Here is a 24,670-nt window from a genome sequence, read left to right as displayed (position 1 = left end):
GCCGCCGCGGAAAAGTGTTTCACGGCAGAGAACAAATTGGTCACGATCATTAACGCCCTTCTGGCTCGAGAGCCGGGCCCACGGTGGTTACAAAGCGATATTTTATATACCTATGCGCGCACGGGAGACTGATCTAATAGCGCCACGATGCACTTGTTGCCGAATTGAAATAAAACGCCGCGTGCGTTTCTGTCGGATTGAGAACAGCAAACGATCCGAACCGTAGAGCTCGATCGTGAGTAATGACGATCATTGAGCCTCTGAATACCGGTGCTTTTTCTCGCGAGTCGCGACAGAAAAATCGTGGAGATATTGGATGTCGTACGCAGCAACCTTAGAACCAATATTCCTTTTTATTTTTTCCCCTGAGAAATAATCACCGAAAAATTATACAAGAGAGAGAAAGATTTTCGCAATGGAATTACGATGCGGTGAAAAGTTTATCCGTCGATCAATACTTGGCAGAGTATGATTAATCGCTGTTCTTTGGCTTGAGACACGATAGTGTCAAACGTTGCATTTTCCTTTTATTTTTTAAAAAAAGACGAAAATAACCAATAAGAGCCGAATGCAAATGTCGAAGCGCAATTTTTACATATTTATTATTGAACTATTACATAAAAACGTGAACTGTAATCGCATCACAACGTCGAATTTATACTTAGACATAGACGTATGTCATTTAGGAGAAAGGGGAGAAAATTTATCTCCATATACAGAACTTATTAAAATACTTATAATATTAAAGCTTAATCTTCGAGGATCTTCAACAAACTTTCATACGAATAGCGCATGATCATTCAATGGCCAATAAGCATTTAACTTATCGCCATAAAAATGATCTTTATAGTTTAATTGTTTCGCTTTGTCAAAATTTAACGAGGGATAAACGCCCCTTCTCTTCGCATACGCTTACGTTCTTAGAACCTTTTTTATTAAAAAAATTTTTTATCAGTTTTTAATCTTTATTAACATCAAATTATTAATATTCCTATAAAATGTTTATTAGCATATAAAATTATTAAATTGCTTATCAATTTAATATATGATATTACTACTCTAAGTTCTGTTCACGATTGCGTTTCAAGAACGAAAAAGATTTCGGTGCTCAGTTTGCAAAATTGCATAAGTATATATAAACTCGCACTGAAATACTTAAGCACTAAAATCTACTTTGACTGAAAGTAGAATTATTTCTCTTAATTATAATCTTTTTTTATCGTCAATTGCGCCAGAGCATCATCTTAGCAGCGCGATACATTCGCAGGAGAAACATATGTCTGACAATGACATTCACTCTTTTGGAAAATTCAGCGATCTCTTATTTCGGAACTGTCAGATTACGGTCGCATGCGGAGCGTATGCAAATGTCGAGAATGCACCTTAACGCGGCGCGATCATTGGAATCATTAAGCGTGATTTAGCATCGCAACAAGGCGTATCGCGCCATCAGTCACGTAATAGCTACCTTGTACTTCCTTTGTTCGGCGTATAATTTCGCGGCGGCGCGGCGGAGTAACGCGACGACGAGCGAGTTACGTGACAACATCGTTAACTTTTATTCAAAACTAGGTAAAAAGTAAGATGATAGAATGTATCACTTTTCGTACAGTAACCGAGCGACGTACAATATACCACGGATAGATACAAGGAAAAGAAAACTACACTCTAAGGGCGCGTTCACACCTTGACGAAAAAGCAGAAAGCGAAAAAGCAGCAGCCAATCAGAACTCGCACTGGTAGTCGACAATTTCGGCTTTTTTTACTACTTACTACCAGCGCGTGTTGTGATTGGCCACTGCCTTCCGCTTTCTGCTTTTCTGTCAAGGTGTCAACGCACCCTAAATCTATAGCAGTGCACTGCATTGAATTGAAATTTCTTGCAGCCAATTGAGCCAATACTACTGCCAGTGAATTTTACTGCTGGGTAGTAGTGACAGATCTAATAGCACTTTTTATAGTTATATACCTATACAGTTTCTTACAAAAATAAAAAAAGTTTCGCATTTTTTATACTAAAAGATCAGAATTAAAAATATGACGTGCTAACTTTGCGACAATGAGCGAGTTACGTGACGACGTCTTAACCTTCCTTCAAAATTAGACGAAAAGTAAAGTGATAGGCTGTGTCATTTTTCGTATAGTAACCGAACGCTATGTATACAATATCACAGACAGATGAATATCACATCACGAAAAAGAAGCTACACGAACATATTAATTTCAACGTGCATTTCGCAAAGTTTGAAATTAAACGATATTTTTTCCCTTTTTTTCTTTTTTTTAACCACAACATCGATTCATGGCTGAAATGTTGCCCGACATATTTTTATTTAATATTGTGTCGAAATTAACTGTACCTTCGACCTTTGAGCGCGATTCGGTTAATTTTTGTGTGTACTCAGGGGGGCGAAATGGATGGGAGGGCGGGGAGTGGGTTCGCGAATCCCGCGATATCGCTGTGAAGTCATCGAAAATCGTTTGCATAGGGCTCGGCGCGACGCCGCAAACATAAAGCGCTTGCAATCATTAAAGCGACCCTGTAGCCGAGGCAGGCCTTTGGCAGCGGGCGACAAAGCGATATTTCACGTTACGAACATTTGAGATGCGTTAAAACAGCGATTAACGCACTTGTCGCGACGGCGTTGAAATAATCCAAATAATACGCCGACAGTTCGCCACTCTCGTTTCCTGAGAGAAAGGGAAGAAAAATTCATTTAGCTAATCGTAACGTTGTTTATATTACATAATTTCGCTTACGTATTACAATTATGATCAATCATAGCCGTTTAATACTCGTTACGCCTAGAATTGCACAACAGAAGTTACATCTGTACTTTTTGCTGTCCGCACACTGAAAAAGAGTCTGGTTGCATTAATTGGAATTCTGATTGAAAATGGACAAATCAGAATTTTCTAGTTGAATCTATAATTCTAGTTGAGATAATCAGAATTTTGATTGAGATGATCAGAATGTCCTGATTCGTTCATTTTCAACCAGAACTATTTCTCAGTGCATGAATAATCCGTTGATCCATGAATTTTCATGAATCTGTTCTTTCTTGTAGAAGATTTGATTCTAAACGCGTATTGTACAATTCAAATGTATTAGTTTTTACTGTGATAAGATTTTAATTATGATTCAAAGTAGGAACGCGAGAGTATTGGCTTTGAACCAGTATGTTAAAAACGAAGGAAAGGTACGTTCGCATACGGAGAGAAAGGATTAAGCTCGAATGCGTCTCGTGTGACTATCATTACGCTGTAATAATTATCGTTTGGTAACGCACTACTACGGGGAACGGCGATCTGACCGTGGCGCGGCCACAAAGAGAGCCAGAGCTCCGTGAAATATATGCAATATTCTTTATCCTCACCTTCGCACGCGCGATAAAATGGCGTAGATTCGAGCAGAGTCGTAAAATTCTCGCGTCGAATAAAAGTCGGCTGCTAATTGGAGCTCGCCTCAGACATCGTAATCTCGCGTTGCGTCTGTGCTAAATTTGCTAATTAATATAGCGTCTCGTGAAAAGCAACATTTACTCCTCCGTAGACAAGAAGGAAATACACATTTGCGTATACAATATACATGTATAGAATAAGCTAAAGGTTTCACTCTAGAAATAAATTCAAGACACGCTATCTAAATACCATTTTGACAATAAAAATCCTAGGATTATTAAATGATGTTATCCATTCATTAAAAAATTAGAAATTTTTGTTGTGAATATCGTTAAAAATTATAGAACTTGTAAGAGTCGTAATTTTAATTTATGAGAGTACAGATGGAGAATGCAGCTTTAACCGGTTATGATTCATATCGTAAGAGCATGCAATACCGATATTTTCGTTGAAGATTTCAGAGACAAGCGATGCTTTGTGCAACTCTGATCTGAAGCAACCGACCGTCGCTTCTTGCATTGAAACGCAGAAGGAAGAAGTTGAAAGGGCACGAATCTGATTTGTCAGTTGCGCGAGGCTTCTATTGCCTAATCGCTTCAGAAAAGCGGCGATCTCTCGCGAATCGTGCGAGTCGGCTAAGGAAGAAAGGGGGGCAAAGGGAAAAGGGTGAATTGCGCCCTTGCCAGAACGCGAGATTCGATCCGCGGCGAAGAAACGAACGCTTAGCGCGATAAATCACGCGTCCGTCCGTCGTGCTTTTTACCGTAACGTCATTATCATAATTGCAGCAACGTTGTATCTCGAAGGCGTTTCACGCGGAAAACAAATTGGTCACGATCATTATCACCCTTCCCGATCACTTGGAAGCAGAGCTTCGTGGTTGCCGGCCGTCGCCGCTGCCGCCGCCGCCGAACATCCGTGTCTACTATACGCTCCACACGCGTGCGAAAGCGGTACGAAGGATGCCCCATCCATTAGCGCATGCATCTGGGAAAATTTGTGTTCTTTACATGCACGATTAACCACAGCAGTGTGCCGAGTCGGTGCATCCTTCGCGTGCAATTTGATAATAAATGACTGTATAATTAATGATTTTGTTCTGATAAAAATAGACAATTGAGATTATAATAACGAGAGAATAATAGTCGACAACACTTCCATAATCAGAGTTGTCATAAAACTGGAAATCAGAGAATTGTCAGGGAAGTTGAAAATGGTTAGATAAATATGAGGCGAAAGTCAGGGAATTTTGCAAAATTTTCTGGAAAATTCTTGTCTTTAAAGAAGTTTAATATACCTACGTAGAATTATACCAACGCAGTTTTGGAATACTACCAATTTAATAATTAAAAATGCAAGCAGTGTCAACATCTATAATAGTAATTTGCATTGTTAAATTGATTTCTCAACCAAATACTTAACAGTTTTCAAATCAGGACGAAAATACTAAAAATCAAAATATTATTTAAAATCAAAGAAAATCATAAAATTTTGTCAGGGAAATGTTACAGAATTTTAAGATGAAAAATTTGTGACAATCCTGGTAATTTCAATTCTAATTTGATAATTTCATTATAAAATTCCGAAGACTTCTCTCTTCTCTTAAAAAAATATCTCATCTTACAAAATTAGCTAATAAGTGACATTTATTTATTATTGTTTATTTAGTTTGCTTTTAATAAACTACTATTCTTTTCTCTTTCACACGAGGAATCCTTATATTTACACACGGGACGTATCGGGAACGAAAGGAATTGGAGCGGCAACGCTCAAGCTGCATCGTGGACGCATTCGCTGGAAGAGCGACGCGCGGCATTATGCAGATGCGTTTTGGCGATCGAAGGAAGCCGCGGCGCGTGAAGCTGGTCGCGGTTAACTACGAGATGGAAATTATTCCGATTCAGTGTAATCGCGATCGCGCAACGCGCAACGGAGACTGCTCAATTAGTGGCATTCTTGCCGGCGAATCCGACCGGAAAGCGCGGAAGCGAGATCCTTATCAATTAATAGAGCAAATAGAAACGGGTAACACGGGTAGCCCGGGAAGTTGGAAATCGCCAAGCACAGCGTTAGCGCTGGCGAATCGAGCGATCATCGTATAATTAATTACATATCGCCGGTAGATTGCAATACGACAACGCAATCCTGTGAAACGCATTATGCATTTTTTACTACCTCGCGCTTGCAAATTCTCAGTGGAAAAGTCTCTACGTTGAAGCATATTGAAATTTGAAAGATAGAGCTCTGTTCTACCTTGTTAAATATGTAGACTTTGTTATGTTTTATACAATTGCAGTTTTTTCCATTGCTTAAATTTTAAAAATCGTCATGGTTAATAAATTAATTTTTTTCGAAGCCAATTTTATTCTTATTCTTCGGTAAATTAATTTTAAATGATTACTTTTATTCAATTCTCGAATTCATTCCATATTAATGAACAATTGCGAATATCATTGCGACCACATTTGGAATGAAGAAATTAATTTACGTCGCGAAAGTATTATAATAGGCATCCTTCCATTTGGAAAACGTCGGGACGAAATGCGGGGCAACAGGAAGAGCAAATAAGAAGTTGCCATCAATTAATATCGCGAGGATGCGGGTATCATTTGCTCGCAAATGAAACTGCAAATCATGTGCGCGACATCGCGGTGCCCTTTTTACATCACGGCGCAATAAAAGGTAGCGAAACATCTTGGATACGAAATTAATTACGATGCCTACTCGTCTCTTATCGCGCCTAGACAATTACGAGTACAACGCGATACGCGTGTTAATTCGCAGCGCGCGAGATCCGATCGGATCTCCTCCTAATGGCCGCGTAAACTATTAAGTTTCACGAGGATTTATGCGAGCCGGAAAAATCCCGCGCGTTAAAATCGGTTGCATCATGAAACAATCGGCGAACGAGAATGGGAACGCATTCCGGATCCGGAATAATTCTAATCAGCGCGCGTCCACGCGCGATTGTTATGCTCTCGCTGAGAAAATCTGATCGGGAGAATCGAAACGAGAGATTCAATGTCGATCAAGGAACCTCCTTCACAGGAAAGTGAATCTCCGTCGAGAAAATAACAGCACGTATGCGAGTGCGTTTGAATAATGATTTTCTGCTTTTTCTCCCTTCATACTTTAGATTCCCGTTTCCGGAAATAACACGAAACGTACTATGGTTATTGATTTTTCAAGAATGTCTTTTTATCTGTATAATAGATGTTAATGACTGTATCCTTTGGAAATGTTTAATGACTGCATGTCAACAATCTTTGCCGGTTAGCTTATGCTAAGGAACCTTGAAAATTCGTAATCCCGCGCGAGAAATCCGTCACGTCGCGATACACGCGCTAATTCGAGCCGCGAAGATTGAATCTTAATGTGTGCGCAAACCATTAAATCGCAGCGTGCGAAGCGCGGAGTGCGAGAAACAACGCGGCGGGATTACGTCGATTCCGCGGAGTAATTGCAATTATTTGTGGAGCGGATCCGAGCGGCGCATCTCCATAATCCGTCCCAGACGAAGGCGTCGAGCGGAGCCGCCAACGAAATCGCTGCCAATTACGATATATCTGTCTCATTATCGCGGCTCCTTTATACGTCTTCTTCTCTCTCTCTCTCTCTCTCTCTCTCTTTCTTCTTGGATTATTCTCCGCTCTGCCATATCCGTATCTTAACGTTTCTATTGCGAATTAAGATTAAACAGACCAATATGTATCGACTGATGCAGACGTCCATGCGATGGTACGATGTTACTGATATTGCAACTACATAGTTTTCGATTCTTACTCGTGTTCTCCTCTACAGATATCAATAAAATTTGAATACAAGATTATCTAATCAATTGCAGTAGAATTTAATCTTTATGTAGATAAGTGGGATGTTTGGAACATCCCAAACAAATTATATTTAATAATATGTAGAGTTAAATATTATTAAATATAATTTGTTTGGGATATATTATTTGTACCTTTATGAAAGAGAGAGAGAGAGAGAGAGAGAAGAGAGAGATAGAGGAATGTAAAAATAATGAACTTTAAAGCCTGAAACAAGCTAACTGAAAAGAACATGTAATAAGAACAGAGAATAATAGATTTCAATCTACCACTATGTATACTGGAATAATATACAGTTAACTTCTGGATAATATTTTCTAGTTTTCTTTTCCAGAACAAGATTTTAAGATAACTATGTATGGGGCGCTGTGACCACCTACCTATGTAAAGGTTAATAACAAATGATCTCTAACGTTGAAACAAAACTGAAGAGAACATTTATGGTTCGGGAAACTATTAGCATAATTAGGTATACGTTATAGCGCTATAATGATCATTTGCATTAAAAAGAAAAAATCATCGAGTGGAGTGACTTGGTTATTCGATGAAATTTTCTATGATAGCAAGATATGCGTGATCAAATATCTCGGTACTTTGGACCAATTTTTTAAGATTGATTACTGGCCGGATGTAATTTATACATCATGTGCAGACAAACTTAGTCTTACAAGATAAATTCTACTTTCTCTCCTTCTGTCTTTCTTTTTCTTTCTTTCTTTCTTCTTTCCTCGTTCACCGTTCTCTAGCGAAATTACTGTCTAATTTTCTTCGAGCTTGGATATGGAAAATTCAAGAAATGCTTACCGCATAGCAATCAGTGAAACATCTTGTTGTAGAAAAAGAAAGTAAAGAAAAAAATAGAAAGGGGGATCGCCGTTTACCAACGACGGAAAGCGGAAACGATCACCGACATTCCTGGAAAAATCACCATGAAGCGGCTTTAATGTCGCCAAATAACTCGCGAATTTTGCGAATACTTTTGCGAGATTTTTTCTTCTCTCTGTCCAATCAAAGCTTCCTTCAAGGAACTCATTGTCATCAAATAACAATTTAAGAAATAAATTAATAAAACAACAAAAGCTGTTTAATAACAATTTTGTTTATATTTTCATTTTATAAACAATAATATCAATTTTTTAAATAAAGTGTATAGTATGGGCTTCAAGTGAGCTTTTATTACTCGGCCAAAAAATATGTCAAACAACACAAAGTTTAAAATTGTAACATAAGACGTCTTTAAGTCGTCTTTTTGACACAAAAAATGTTTTATGACCTGATTTTAAACAATTTTTGTTGTCTGGGATTATTTTTATATTTAAAGATACCTGACCGCCAGTGATTTAATTGAAAGATTTATTATTATTATACCTTATCTTCTTTCTCTCTTTCTCTCCCTCAAAGGGTCGCTGATATAACTGTTTTACGCAATACCGGAAATCGATCCTCCGCGGCTAGGAAGTGGATACTACTTTCGCACGAACGCCGTGTCCCCCGTAATCGGAGCGCGAGCCGCATACTACTGATTACAGGTAGTTGCCGATTCGTGCTTGACCCTTAACCTGCAGCCAGTTCATTTTTGCTGCGGAAGAGAACGTCGACTCCAGTGAGGTAGATTAGTAGTACGATGCGATGGAGTATGATACGCATAATATTTTCCAAATGCGAACAGAGCTATTTTCGCAATTCGCTATTGTGGTGTATATAATATAGAAAAATGATATAGAAGCGCAATTTTCGTAGATAGATAAACGAACGGATGGATAATTCCATAAATTTGTAAAAACATGAAAAAACCAAAAAAATAACGGATTCATATTTGACCGCACGAGGTGCAGTTTAAGAGTTGATGCGTGCCCAAAAAAGGTTACCGAGCGAATCAAATTTCGCGTATAGCGCAAAAGCGTTTTTTGCCGTATATAAAATATATTGGCAGTTCTTGTTTCGTCGTTGATTTTAATATCGCACGAACGTGAAATTTACGCAATAACTGAATTCACGACTCTCTTTGGGGTCGAAAGTAGTCGCTGCTAATTGCCGATATTGCGTACCCGTGATTTTAAATTAAGCGCAAATATCCCTTTGAATGCGAGTATCGTTTCTAGAAACTAACAGGTACAGCAAGCGTTTTTCGGAGCACGACTGTTGTTAATAAATCGCTACTTTTTTGCTCCGGAAAATGCGATTCTATAAATGCGTTGCTTTGATATTCGCGCGGTTAATGGATGTACAGGGCTCTTCCGCAGCTAAAATATTTGCTTTACCAGCCGAAAGATACGCCTCCCTGATGAATCAAACGTCGAGATTTTTCCTCTTTCTCGCAGCGAATTTCAGCAGTACATTACGCTGAAACTCTTTCAGCTGAAATTTTCGTTGACAAAACCAAGTCTTTAATTATTCCTCACTTCACAAGACAAAAAGCCGACGTCCAATTAATAAATTTAGACGCAATATTCGCATCGTTAATATTTTCATGCATATATTAAATTTTACCATTTTGACCCTTTGAAGCTATAAAGTCGTCGCGCGTTTACGATCGCTGCGTAAAACCGAATTTCTGCGATTGCCGCTGCATTAATGTCGTCAACGTGCCTTCATTCATCCAGTGGCAGATTTCATTCATCGCACCTGGGCTCGCTCTCTGTGGCAATTTCATGCGATTTCTTGCACGGATATCAATACGTCGCGCGATAAATCCAATATAATTAGCGGCTGTTTGGTGCAATTAAAGTGCGTGCCATCGTAAGGAGAAAATTCCATGCGAATTCCATTCGCTTTTACAGGATCCGCAGAAAGGCTTGCGATATCTCGGGTTTACGGCATTCACCGCTTTTATTTTTGTGGAAGAAGCCTGGGAGAGACCGCATCTACTTCTCTTTTTCTCTCCTTTTTTTTTCTTTTCTGTACGGTGTGCGGGTCCGAGTCAGTGATTATCGTTATCGCTTCTCTGACTTCCCGAACGACCGTCTTACGCAATGCTGGAAATTGGCAAGGGAAACGAGGAAGGAATGAGAAAAAAACTTAAGATTGGGCGGAGGCGGCGTTTTACGACGAGCTTTACGATTTTCCTCTTACACGTGGACTCAGCCGATTGCGATTTCGTAAGATCGAGAAATCGACGAGACATCGATGCATGGAAGATCATCGCGAAAATGCAAAAGATGCTTATTATGAAATAAACCGCAATTGCTACCGTAAGATCACGTGGGAACGGGAAAAATAAGAGCAAATGAGGGAGGAGATATTTTTTGAGTTCCATTAAAGTTATTTTACATAAGTCGCTAACGTAGTTCGCAACGCTTGTCGCGACAGTCAATTAGGAACGGTCAACAGTACCATTAGCTTTTTGTTATCGTGACAAACGTTGCGAACTACGTTTTGCGTTTGTGATGTTATGTAGAATAAATCTTTACAGAAATTACAGCAGTAATGAATATTAATAAATAGGAGACTTATAGTTCATAAAATATATATTATAAAAATTCCTTTGTCTCGTATTTTTTTGTGATACCTGCGCTAATGTGCAGTGTCACACGCTACGAAGAGATCTCTCTACCGATCTGGACAGTCGAATTTGTACAGAGACAGACGAGCGATGCGGCGTACTCGAGCCGAATGTCGATCAGAGGTGATCGTTCAAAGTCGTAAATTGCTAGATATCCGCTACCCCGCGCATTCGTCAAGCGAAAATATTTTCCGGCCTGCCTGGTTGAAAAATCCAGCCTCTGCCGCTGACACAGACGCACGAGAGAAAACGAACGCAGCAACGCATTTTCTTGGAAAATCAACATGGACGCAATCGTGTGCGATGAAAGTGCTTCGGGTTCCGGAACAAAATCCGGCTGAGATTACATATTTTCGCATACCGCGTTTTCTTCGCGGGGTAAACAAACGCTGTTTACCTAATATTCTCCGAATTGTTGCACTACGAGCTTCGATTACACGTGAAGATACAACGCAATAGTTTGAAAAAATACAAAATGGCATTCACGGCGATGATGCGATCGTGAACGCAAACGGGAACAAATATTGCTTCAATTTGTGACATAGTATGTACAATTGCCTCTGGAATCCATGCTTCACAAAATTTATATAAATTTTCGTTTAATAGGCTGTTGATAACATAAACTTGGTCGCAATTGTTTTACATGTAATGTTATTTGCAATATAATAATAATTAGTCAAACAAATATACATACTTTTAATAACTAAACAAGTATAAATATAAAATAATATTTGTAAATTGTTTTCATTTCAATGTTGCGTTATTCAAAATTCAATGTTAACAATATTCACATGATAAAAGATAGAAAAATTATAGTGTACATATTAAAATACTTCGTAATTTCATTCACTGAATAATAATTTTGTAGAATTTATCCAGGCATATGGCTAATTTTTGTCCTAATTTTTACGTTGAGCTAATTTTTCAGACGCTTCGGGGATATTTAGTCAGTTCCGTCTGACGTTTGCATTTTCCTGATTTTCGTTCCGTTCGTACGCGTTCCAGTTTCAAATCCCCACATTTCCAGATGTTTATTTGCTCTCTGCATTGACAGGTTCGTCACCGTTGTAACTGTCGATCGACGTCCTAACGACATGCCGTCGACGCGGATGAAACGACGGCGAAATCCAGAGAGAAAGAGAGAAAGAGAAAGAGAGAGAGAAGGGGGGGGAGAGAGAGAGAGAGAGAGAGAGAGAGAGAGAGAGAGAGAGACAGACAGACAGAAAATCGCTTCTCTCCGACCGTTTGACGCGTTTTCGATCGCCCTCGAAAATCGAGGACCAGAGACAGGAAGCTCTTCATCGGAACTCCCTTGTGTGTGCATGCGCGTATGTGTGCGTGTGTGCGCGCGCGCGTGAGTGCGTGCGTGCGTGCGTGCGTGTGTGGGTGCGTACGCGCGTCGATACTCTAGAAAAAGATCACTATTTCATTCCTCACGAATTTCTTACCTCTCATACTGTTTGATTGTACTTGCTTTTATTTTCTATTATGCAACTATATATATATACTTCCATAAATAAAATAAAAGTACAAAACAGCTTAATTTATTTTTAGAATCAGAATAGAATAATGCCGTTATCCCATGTGTTTACCTTAAAATAATTTATATACGAACGGCGCATAATTTCAAAGGTTACACAAGACAAGCTCGCTTCACCTGAATTACTTTTACAATAAATACAATAATGATTTTTTCTTTTCTAGACGCTATTCATTGTATTAAACATTTTTCCCTGCCTCGTATTTCAAACGTTGAATTCCCACGCCGTGAAATAACGCGGAAATGTCGCGATCGAACCGACACTTTGCGCGAGATCGGATCACCTCGTCGCGCTTATCACGCCAGCTCGCTAGCGGCAAGGCGCGCCATTTATTTTTCGCTGGGTATCAGAAGCAGCCCCGTCATCGCGCTGCCGACGATCACCGTTCTCAAAGTAACGCGGATCGTGTTCTGGCGATCGTTCGAATACACCTTTCCCTCCCTCTACTCCTTCGGTCTCACCCGTTCACTCCTCGTTTCTCTCCTGTCTTCCTTTTCTCTATTTTTTTCCACCTCCGCTGCCCCCTCGCTCGCCCTTCTCACCCTTTCGCGTTCCTGCGTGTCGTACGTGCGTACGAATTCGATTTCACGCGATTCCCTTCGATCGGGGAGCACCGTAAACTATTTCTCGAGCAGCCGATCTTGCCCTGCCCTCTTTCGAACCTGTGCCTTGCTCTCCCTGTTCCCTCTGTTCCCTTACTCCCCGTACTCCTTGCTAAGTCTCTTTCTTCTTCGTCTCTTTAGGCCGACTCTCTAAACGCGGTGCTGAAAAAAGGCAATTAACGAGGAGAAGTATGCGAAACCGTATACACTCCGTGGATCGTTAGATCGATTTGTTTGATCGATCCCGAGCGATCTCTCGCTCTCTCATCCCCTCATGGTAGTTTCGCTTTTCGTTGCGCGTCTCTTTTTTTCATCAGCTCGCCTCCCCTTCTCTCCCCGGATCCCCCGGCAGGGTGCAAAGAGCAAACGGATATTTTTTTTTCTTCATTTTTTTCCGAGTGTCAATTGACGTACACATAGTGTTTGTATTCGATGTGCGAAATGGCACGGTATGAATTTAATCGATCGGATTATATACGATCACCGGCAGCTCGAAAGTGCGCGATGTACAACAAGGCTTTTGGAATTTGAGAAATGAGAAGGTGGATTCACGAAACGATTAGGTCTGCTAATACGTATGCCTGAGTTGGCGCGGTAGTCTGGATTAATTATATTCCCGGTAATTCATCCTCCCTTTATGGGTCAAGAAGCTCATTTCCAGAACGCGACATACACGTGCGTCTTTAAAAAAAAATATTAATAAATACTTTTGATGTTTGGAAGATATTTTGCAATTTTATTTCCAATTCGCTTCCAATAGAATCGAATCGAAAAAAATTCAATCAATAAGTTTCTTAAACTGATAAAGCGACAATCACTTGGATATGTAGCTTATTGTTAGTCTAATCTTTCTTGATCTGGATTTAGATTTGCGCAACCATGAAGAATATTTTCATTGGCTTTTTTTAAATTAAATTTTGATCATAGAGTTATTTATAACACTAAAAATTTAAGTATTTTAACATTTATTAAACTTCAAGCCAAATGAACAATAAAACGATATCTCCAAACAGCTTTGAATTTTAAAATGGTAGAATTAATATAGGAAGCTGTATATTTTCCTAATATTTCGTAATAAAAGTCAAGCATGTTTAATCTTCAAATCGTTTTCAAATCTTATTACCGCAATATACCAATACCTTGTATGTCTCTCTTCTTTCTTCTCTTCTGCTTATGGCAGAGAGGACGGCGGCCAATTTTAATTCGCAGTTGGAAGCGTTCTCATAGACTGATCGATTTTTCTGATCTTGATAGGCTGCCGCCGTGTAACGCGAAACTTAAGCCGCACCGTCATGCGAACGAGCTTCGTTCGTGGAACGTAACGGGGCGTTTTGGGCGACAGGCACGAAACGCGTTTACGTAAAAAAAAAAAGAACATAAAAGAGGGAAAAGAAAGGGCGAGGGATTAACGGGACATCCAATCGCGGGCGGATCTCCCGGGATTCGTGCGAGAACGACACGAGTCTGACTAGTACGGAACTTTGCGCGAAACTAATCTCCAACTGATGAGATACTTTAATATTAGTAGAGGTGTTTTATAAGATACCAATAAACGAAACGACATTCAAAATTCTAAAATGCAATCGCAACTTTAGCGCTATTTAAAAAATGTCGGATATCTATTTCATGAAAGCGGAATGATCGACCATATCTTAGAAAATCTCTAGCATGATTTTTCAGGTATTACATAATCCACCGTATTATAATGCAATGTGAATAAAAGTATTTTCCTCCCTCTATATTTTAAATTTTATTTTTAATTAATAGAGAAAATCGCTGAAGTTTTCAATTGTATGTGCGTGTGTCAGAATTCTTCTCGCGGTTTTCGATATAGTAGGTTAATGAAATGCTTGACTGGAATATTGAAATCGATAGAGATTGAAAAAGATAAAGAATGAAAGAAGAACGGAAAAGTCAATCTCGAAATGCGGAGCATCGGATTCTTAAATAGTAATAGAACGACAGACGAAAATATAACGACGGCAGGAAAAAAAGGGGAAATAGATGAAGTTCGCATTTCGAATCGTGTTGCCCTTCGTGATATCGTAAGTCGGAAAACAAGTTTCGAAGGGGAAGAAAAAGCGGTGAGTTGTCAAATGAAGAAGAGTATGATGTATTCATAAAAGTTTTAACATTTCAAAATTTTCAAGAAATGCGAACTCTCTATACATTTTTGCATAATCTTTTTCATACGATTTCAAAATCATATGTTAGTGATGAATAAAAGTGTCAGTTGATTTTGCTATAAACGGTAGTGTTACAACGTGTCACGTGAACTAAGTAGTTTCTAACTAAAAAGTACAGAAAGTTGTTGTAGAGTGCTCCTTGCGACTGCTTGTGGAAGTATGCAGCCTTTCGTTTCATCTTGCAGCGAGTTGAGAAGAAGCGCGTGCTGAAATCAAAGACGAATAACACTGCGCGGCTGCGATTTCGTAAGAAGAACCGCCTCAAAAGGCCGCGACCGAAGGCAGATCTGTCGGGAACAGTCCGCAAAGTTTCGCGCTTTCCCCGCAACGTATTAAATCTCTAGCAGAGCGTAACTTTACGCTAAATACACCCATAAAGAACAAACGAGCGAGTTTTGTGTTGTTAGACAGAAGAATTATCCATTCGTGATAAAGAAAAAAAGATACGAGTAAAAATTTAAAGAAAAATGAAAACCATGAAGTGTAAGATCTTATCGGAAACCCAGAGTCTAAAGTACTCTAAAGAAATTCATAGCTTAAAGAAACTAAAGAAGCATTTGAAAAATTAAAAAAAAAGTGAATCAAATAAGTAATAAAATGACAACGATTGGTACTAGATATTGATGTAAAATAATAATAATAATAATTCTCAATTTTAAATATATCTTTCATTTATATAAACTGCGCACCGACTGTTGGACTTACAACGCAATCACAAACTGAAATAATAATCTCATAAATTAAATTGATCATTGATTTGATAATAATGCTGCAAGCATCTTAAGACACTGTAAAAAAAAATTATTAGCATCTTGAGACACTTAAAAAATTAATTTTTTAATACAGTAATTATGTAAAATCAAGAATGTCAATACTTGCAATAAATAATTGATTTTCAAGATTTTTTAATGTATGGAGAGAGATTGCAATATATAAAAAAATAAATTATACATGTGTAAATTTCTTATGTAAAGTTTTATTACATTTTATGTAATTAATATTCTTCGTCCTTTTCTTCTTTTTCTCTACTTTTCGGCAAACATTCTCACAATAGAGAAAATATAAAAAGATTATTTCAACTCATGTCAATTTCCAACACCTTGAGAGAAAGACACCGAAATTAAGGAATTTAACTGTATCTATTCTCAGCCGTGAAAAAGACGACGATTTTCGTGAAAAGACATCGGAAAACGAAGAGCTGAAGGACTTGCGCTGAAAGTATGAAGGAACAACGAAGTGAAAGACGCCGAGGAGCAAGAAGATGACAATGGTGAACGAAAAGAACGAAGGGATAGTAACCGAAGAAGGAAGAAGCACGTCAGGAAGGAAGGAAGGAAGGAAGGAAGGGATCCTGGAAGGAAGGCGGATTCACCGCGGGATCGCAGGTAGTAGCAGAGCACGGTAGGACGATTTCTACGTGGAGGCCCATCCCTCCGCGGTAGTTTTCTTCTCTTTCTTTCGGCGCGTACACGAAAGATATCCTCCTCTCTGATCTTCTTCTTCTTCTTCTTCTTCTTCTTCTTCGTCGTCGTTGTCTTCTTCTTCTGAGTTTCGTGAAGAGAGCACGAAAGGGCCGAGGCCGCGAGCCGAAGCCGAACGAAACGAAACACGGTTCTCTCTTATTCGCTCCACCTCCTCCAAACCCGCAGTGTGGTACACGCACACGCACACACGTGAACGCACATTTGTACCGGCGTGTACACGCGTGTACGCCATATATACGTACGTAACGCATCCACGCACAATCCCTCTCGCTCGCACTCGCGCTTCTTCATTTCGTTCGCGCTGGTTCCACCCTTCCGTACTCCCTTTTTCTTCCCTTCTCGCTTCATCCTCCGCCAACGGCCGGGCAAAGTCTGTCGACGTCCTCTTCTAATTCTATCTCGCCGCTCGACCGCCTCTCCTACCGTCTCTCTTGCACTTCTTCCGTGTCGTTTCTGCCTCTCGTATCCTCTCCACGCTCGCCGTCCATCTCACTCCTTCGTTCTTGTGCTCTCTCGCTCGAACAACCTATCAACTCGGAGGGTAGACGTCGGGTCCGGACGACGATTCTCTCTCTCTCATCCCATCGACCGACCGTTCTTACACCGATATAGTCCCGCGGCCTGGCGCGGCTGTGTTCGTGGACGGGAACACGGGTCGCGCTATAACGGGTGTCCGCCGCCGAGATTCACGAAATGCGATCACCTGTACGAGCACCTGAGCACGAGCGAGCGCAAATTAGCGCGAGCGAACATTTCCAGGAGATGCCCGCCAATACCGCAACGTGGAGTGACTTCGCGACAAAATAGAAAAACCTTTCCGAATCGTTTAACGTCGACAGACAGATCATCAAACATTGGAAACTAAAAATAAAATTTGTTGTACGCAAAAAAAATTATACTTACATATAATTATGAACACTTTTTGTGTGAGTTAGTTATTTCATCGTTTTGCGAGTTGATTAACGTGAGATAAGTTATCTTAGGATGTATTAGAAAATGTCAGTGCTTTTTTATGTTTATCAATAGGTGATATCTTAATGCATCTATGTAGCTTTATCTTTGCTTTTAGAAAATCGTACTGTTTCATGCAATTTGGATTCCTTTCTGAAATTATCTGTTCATTTAATCTTGAAGGCAAAATCTCTCATCGCGAAATTTCACGACTAACGTGTGCAGTCGATACCACGAACTTTATAGTTGTTGCATTCTGTATTAATATATCAATACCTGCGATGTAGAACAACGAAATAGAACAACAACCAGTCTGCAAGTTAGAAACCAGTCTGCAAGGAAGAAAGGAATTGTTATTTCTCTACATTGATCTAACTTTAATAATAATCTATCTATCAATATCAAAGCGTTATTACTCAAGCTTTAATAATTGATCCAAAGAATGCTTTCGCTAATATTTCAAGTGACACCTTTCTTGTCACTTTACATATTGCGATGACTAAAAAATTCACCTTATTATTTTAACAGTTATAATTTGTAGAGAATACGAGCGAGGGTGAATTTTCCTCGAAGAATGCGGATCTTCAAGAATTTTCGCAACACAATGAATGGTCCATGATAATTCTCGGATGCTCGACCACAGGGAATCACGATAAACGGTATAATACATACAATGTACGCGCGTACGTATCGCAACACCCTATGTTTGATTTACACATTGGTTCGCGCTGGCCTGGCTCTATAACGCGCGGCTCGTAATTGTCGTCCATTCTGAAATGGCATTTCGACCACCTCCGGTCACGGGACAAGATTTGATAATATATCGCATCGAGTGATACTGAACTACCGATAACAGGTGCTTGGTCGTCCGTTGCCTCGCAGGTAAACGCGACCTGTCGAGTCACAGAATATTAGGCTTGCCACATAAATCATGCGCCGTTTAATGTCGCCAGCGCGCTAGTTTTAAGGACATGGGAACGCAGACCGGAGAAAAATGCCACACCACGTGTCAACCGACAACCTGCGCGTTTTGTTCTAGGAAAGATAAATGTCTTCTCGCCGCAAGAAAATGGAATTTTTATAAGTTCGACTTTAATGAAGATATCTGTAAAAATATATCAGTAGTCGTAGTTATATTTAGTCTACAAATATATCGCAATTATTTTTGTATGCTAATTATTAGAAATCGGAATATCAAGTTTCTCACTAAACATAAGTATCAATAACATTAATTTACTTCTTTCATAGGTGTTTTTGACGGTTGCTCGCTTGATGATAAAGATGGGGACATCCGGAAAAGTCACTATTTTATGCCTACGCGCGCAAGTTCCGGACGCTATCAGTTTTTAGCAATTATTTACGGGGCGTTGTTATTGTTCGTGGTGCCTGATAACAGCGCGGGCCGGCCGTAAAGCAAAAATCGCTGATGGAAAATCGGGCGCGTATATCTTTTTATGAATTCGCTACCACGACGGGTCCACCGCGATGGGGAATTAACGACGGACGATAATAGGGACGAATAATATTCGGCCATTGATAAAGCGCGCGATTTCGCAGTGGCGATCGTAAACAAACGGATGTAACGGGTGATCCTCGCTTCGCTTATGCTTTTAATTAATGCACGTGGCAGCGTTGAAACTTCAGTAGTCTTTATTATCGCTCGTGTTATCACTCCTTTATAATTTTTAGCATCTTCGGCCAATTTGAATTCCAAATGATCCTAGGAGAATTTAACTTAAAAACCATCGAGAGAATTCAGATAGTTTATCCACTTTATTTAAAATAAAAGAAAATTATTATAAAAAATGCCAATATAAAGTAAAAGAATGCAATTATAAATGAAAGTAAATAATTTTTTAAATAAATTAAATTTATATCGTAACTACAACTTGTGTTGCTCTCCGGCTTGCTCTAATTTCGTACACTCTAAATCCGTAGCAATGAAAATTTTACTGCTAACAAAAGTGAGTAGCAAAGTCATTGTTTTAAGTGTGGACTTTCACTGCTTTGAAGTTAATCTGTTTACTCGTACATAAAAGAGTGGACTATTTCATTCGATTAATCGAAGTGATTTAAGCATTAGTTGATAATGCATTGTAAGATGCATTGAATGTTACTGCAAGGAGTGAATTTAGCACCGCTATGTCGTTTGTCGCATGTTTATCGTTTGTCATGGTCGTTACGGGCGAGACGCATCTTGAGACACATATGATATAAATATAAGAGACAGATTAATTTATTTTGCAAAAAATTATATACGTATATACCATTATATCATTAAACCATTATTTTACCATTAAATGGATTAAATTTATAACATATATAATTTTTTCAAAAATTTATAATTAAAAATAAGGTTAGTAGGTTAGTAGATTGATAGCATGCTCTGTTCAAAATCTGTCTTCGCAGGCTTTGCTACCTGGGTTTGGAAAATGACATTATTCTGTCATTATTCTAACCTTCAAATTCACTCCTTTTTGGAGTAAATTTTTCGCTCCAATTATCGAATGGATTTTCCATTCCCATCTTGCAGTAAAATTCACTGGCAGTAACATTGGTGCTAATTGCCACTAATGCCTATACTGAAATTTCAATTAATGCAGTGAAATTTCATTGCAACAGATTTAGAGTGTAGATTTTCATTGCAACTTGCAAACTATTGACAGTGAAATAGTCTTTGCTTTGTCCTTCATAATATGCAATTTTTTATGGAACAATAAACTTAACCCTTAGCACACACGATGATTTTCTGATCTTTTACTACACACGATAAGTTGTTCGTCTCTCTGGTCAATTTTCATCAGGTTTGCAAGTATACAAGAATTATTAAATGATTCTAACATACACATATCTTTAGAAAGTATTCATAAAGTTGTGTATTAAAAGAAGGATAGACTGGATCTCGAGATGATTATTTAGCGAGGTGTTTCTAGTTTTTTAAAGAAAAAAAAATGCGTAATACACAGATATGAATTCACATGTGTGTATAAAAGTTAAAGCACTTTACATTTTATTAATATCTACTTGACACGTCGCAATAAAGCTTATTATTATTATTTATTGCAAAAGATGATAAGTTTTTTATATCTTTACGACGACATCCTACAATAACACAGACTCAAAATACACCGAACGTAATTTATGTGCTAAGGACATGCATTTTTTGCCCTTATTATTACTGGACCTTTTAAAGGATTTAAATTACATGCCTTCTAAACTAGAAAGAGAGTTTCATCCGTTTAAAGAACCGTCAATCACATCGTTGAGCAGTTTTCAATGGATACGCAGCGTACGTAATAAGCGTTCTCAGGTGGCTTGCGACGATTTGCACGATTCCAGAAGACGACACGCGAGAATGCTGTAAACTCGCTTTGTCCCACGTGTGCGACGAAACCAAAAAATCTGACTGGTGGACAGGTGTCGCGGCATATCGATCTGATTCAATCCTGTACGATCAGATTTGTATCGCAGCGTTCACCGCAGATTGCGAGCCTGCATTTTAATTACAATTCGCCTTTCCTTCGAACGACTTCGGCGATCGTCGATAGCATCCTCCGATTCCATCGGTCGACCTACAATTTTATGGCCTACGTGCATCACGCTACTTAATATCCACGATAAGTACGATCGTAACAGGTGTCGATCCCGACACCCTGCCGTCGACAAATTGCGGCACGGCCCCGGTCTCGTTCGTCCGTCTGCGTGCCGCAAGCAAATTGATTGGCCGTCCGCGACAAGATTGCGGGATGAGATATTTTACGTTCTCGTCGCGCGAGGAGGCGTAACGAGAACGACGCAGGGAAAGTAGTCGATAGTTCTCGTTACACGATGGACTCCTAACTCATAATCCGTAGATGCTTTATGAAGTACGGTCGCGAAGCGCGTCTTCGGGGTGTTTAGCTGACTAGCGCCGTACAAACTTCATCGTAAATCGTGTTTTCATACGATTGAAACTGCCAGGTCGCTTGAATTTATTATTTAGTAGCGCAATAACTTGCACGGTTGGTTAATGTGGGGTATATATTCTAACGTTTATCGCGTGTTAACGTTTTTCTCGACGACCGTTCGCGAACATTATTCTAACGTTGGAAATATATATATAGGTGTGCGAATATATACGCATCCTAAACTGCGCTTATTCCCAACACGCGAACATAATGACGGTGTGATAGTAGCAAAGGCACTTATTCGTGCTCCGGATTCGACTAAAGTAGACCTGTAGTACATGCATACGTAGTGACGTGAGGTTCTCCAAATTGTGTCATGATTCGAAACTCTGCACGAAAAGAGTGGTTTTGCTGAAAATATAAAAATGTTGTTACATACTTTCTTCGCAGCATTGTTCATGCTTCAGTTCTTTAAGAGAAATATTTTATTGGTGTAAAAAAAAAAATTATTTTCAATATTAAACAAAATATCTTTTAAAACCATAACGAATACACAACGAATAAAAAGTAAAGGCCTTAAATGGTCAAGTTGGATCTTTAGTGCTTGACTAATTTGATGTGAATTTATATATTACATAATATATAATATTATGTAACATATTATGCAATCTTCAGCTGAGAATTTACTTTTCAGTCTTGAAACACAATCCTAGCAGAATTAGGGAACTAAAATCACAAATTAAATTGATAAGCAATTTAATATTGATGCTCATAGGCATCCTAAAAAGATTTTAATAATCTGATGCTGATAAGCATCTTAAAATCTGTAAATAATTGTGAAAAATTATTTTCAGATCTGTATAATATCTATTTAAATTTTTAAATACTTCAACAAAATCGTGCCTTTCGTATGTATCTAGAAAATTTCACGCTATTGCTAGAAATAATAACTTATCAATTACTTTAAGAAGTAGCGCGAAATTTTCTAGATACACTCTAAATTTCTTACAGTGAAATCTCACTCCAAGAAAGTGAAAATACAACCATCTTTGAAAAAAAAATGAAAATATTTCACTTCTTGAAAAAGAGTAACAATTTTCACTCTTTTTAGAGTGAATTTTCACTTCAAAGGAGTGAAGATCGTCACTTTTTTTTCAAGAAATGAAATATTTTCACTTTTTTTCAAAGATGGTTTGACTCTCTTGGAGTGAGATTTCACTGTAAGAATACGGAAGGCACGATTTTGTTGAAGTATCTAAAAATTTAGGTAGATACAGATCTGAAAATAATTTTTCACAATTATTTGCAGGTTTTAAGATGCTTATCAGTATCAGATTATTAAGATCTTTTTAAGATGCCTATGAGCATCAATATTAAATTGGTTATCAATTTAATCCGGTAAGCATCCCGAAATCATCGGATTCAGGCCCGCGAGCGGCCGCAATCGAAGACGGCCTCACGGTTTATGGTAGCAACTCAGGGTCCATTCCGCGCCACTGTAATTTAATACGTGGCGTCTGACACAGACGCAATCTTCATTTATTTAACGAACGCGAGGACACGAAGATTGCAGATCGGCGCGGCCGACCGCGGCGGGGCTAAACGACGTACGCGAGCAGCAACGGCAGTCGGTCCGTCGCTTTTTATCTCCGCGACCGGGTATCGAAATGCAAATCGAATCGTCCCGTAGTACGGAGGAATTACGATTCGCGCGTGGAAACGTAGTAGTGTTCTCCTCGCGAACGAGAACTATTGTTCTACACCTGGGGCGAAGGGAAAAGAGAGGAGAGGGAGAAGAGAGAGAGAGAGAGAGAAAGAGCGAGAAAGCGGGGGTGCGGGAGGAGGAAGGAGAAAGAGAGGAAGTTAATCAATTCGAATCACCGGGCTCTGATCCCGCAGCGCGCGAAAGATCGGCCAGCCAGATTGCGCCTTACAGCTTCGGCTACGGCCCCATTCGTTACACGGGGCGAAAAGCCCCCGGAGTCGCACGTGCGTGCGGAATGGCGACAGCCAGCGGGATTTCTCGCGCCTGGATTTCCCGGGGTTTCCACCGACCAAAAAAATGTATACGGCTTCTCGCAGAGATTGCCCTTCGCGAAACGAGAACGTCGTCGTCGTCGTCGTCGTCGCTACTGCTGCGACGGCGAAGCTAACACGAGAGCGGAGCGATAGAAATATTTCTTCGGCATTTCTCGGGCGACACGGAAGAAACGAAGGGAATTGGAAGTAAACTTGCGAGAGAGAAAGAATAACGGTAAATAGAAGAAGACAGAGAAAAAAGAAAGAGAGTATTCTTTTTTATTTTAGGGATACACGAATTTTCAAAGAAAAGGAAATGCAACGTAATATTGTGTGAACCAGTTGGTAATTTATAGAAATAATAAATTATCTAACATCTGTTATTTCACGAAATTATAAAAGATGTGATGATATTCGCATTGCAATTTTTCGTATCGCTGTAGAAACTTTGCATCGAGAATCATTTTTTGCCGGCAAAGGCATAAACTTTGAAAAATTCGTACGGTGCATTTTGTACCGCCTCTTTGTTGCAAATTACATCGACTCATGTGGATTAAATGAAGTCAACGATTTCGTACATAGTAAGCAAAAAGGCGATTAAACTCGTTTTCGCGTATCTGCCGCCGATTATCCGCCGCGGACTTAATCGAAATCGTAATGAGAGCCCTTTTAAGGAAAATATATACGCCGAAAGCGTATATAAATATAAATGAATCATTTTATGTAATACGGACTCCCAGGACGGCCGTTCGATTACGCCCGCGGTCCGCTCGGACGCATTTAATTACACGGCCGCGTCCCCCGGTGTGCGATTTTCGGGGCTCACCCCGTATACGGCGTACGCGCGAGCGTGATCTTTTTTTTTCCCTGGGAACGCAGTTTCTACCCCATTTTCCTCGAGTTATCGCGTACGCGTTATCACGCGATGCACCTCTCGGTACGCCTCTAAATTATCGCCCATCGTACGGCGGGAAAATATGAAATTTCGCGCGGGGTCGCAGCAATTTTTCTATCTCTCCATACTCCCTTTCCCTCCCCTTGTACTGTCCCCCGTGCCCTCGTTACAGTTTCCTGCCCCGCTCGCGGAATTGTGAACAAAATGCACTCAACGGGCCGGGGCGGGCGGCGCGATTGAAAACGCGCGTCGGCCGTGAATGCGGCTAAAGCGACGATAATAGTTCGCGATATAGAAAATTTTTCATCTCTGGCCGCGCGCGCGGGCCGTTTGCGATTTCGCGAAAATTGCTCGCCTTTCATTTTGCCCCT

Source organism: Mycetomoellerius zeteki, unplaced genomic scaffold (genome assembly GCF_001594055.1).
Source record: "Mycetomoellerius zeteki isolate Tzet28-1 unplaced genomic scaffold, Tzet1.0 scaffold316, whole genome shotgun sequence".
Lineage (NCBI taxonomy): Eukaryota > Metazoa > Arthropoda > Insecta > Hymenoptera > Formicidae > Mycetomoellerius > Mycetomoellerius zeteki.
Note: the sequence above shows the minus strand (reverse complement) of the source record.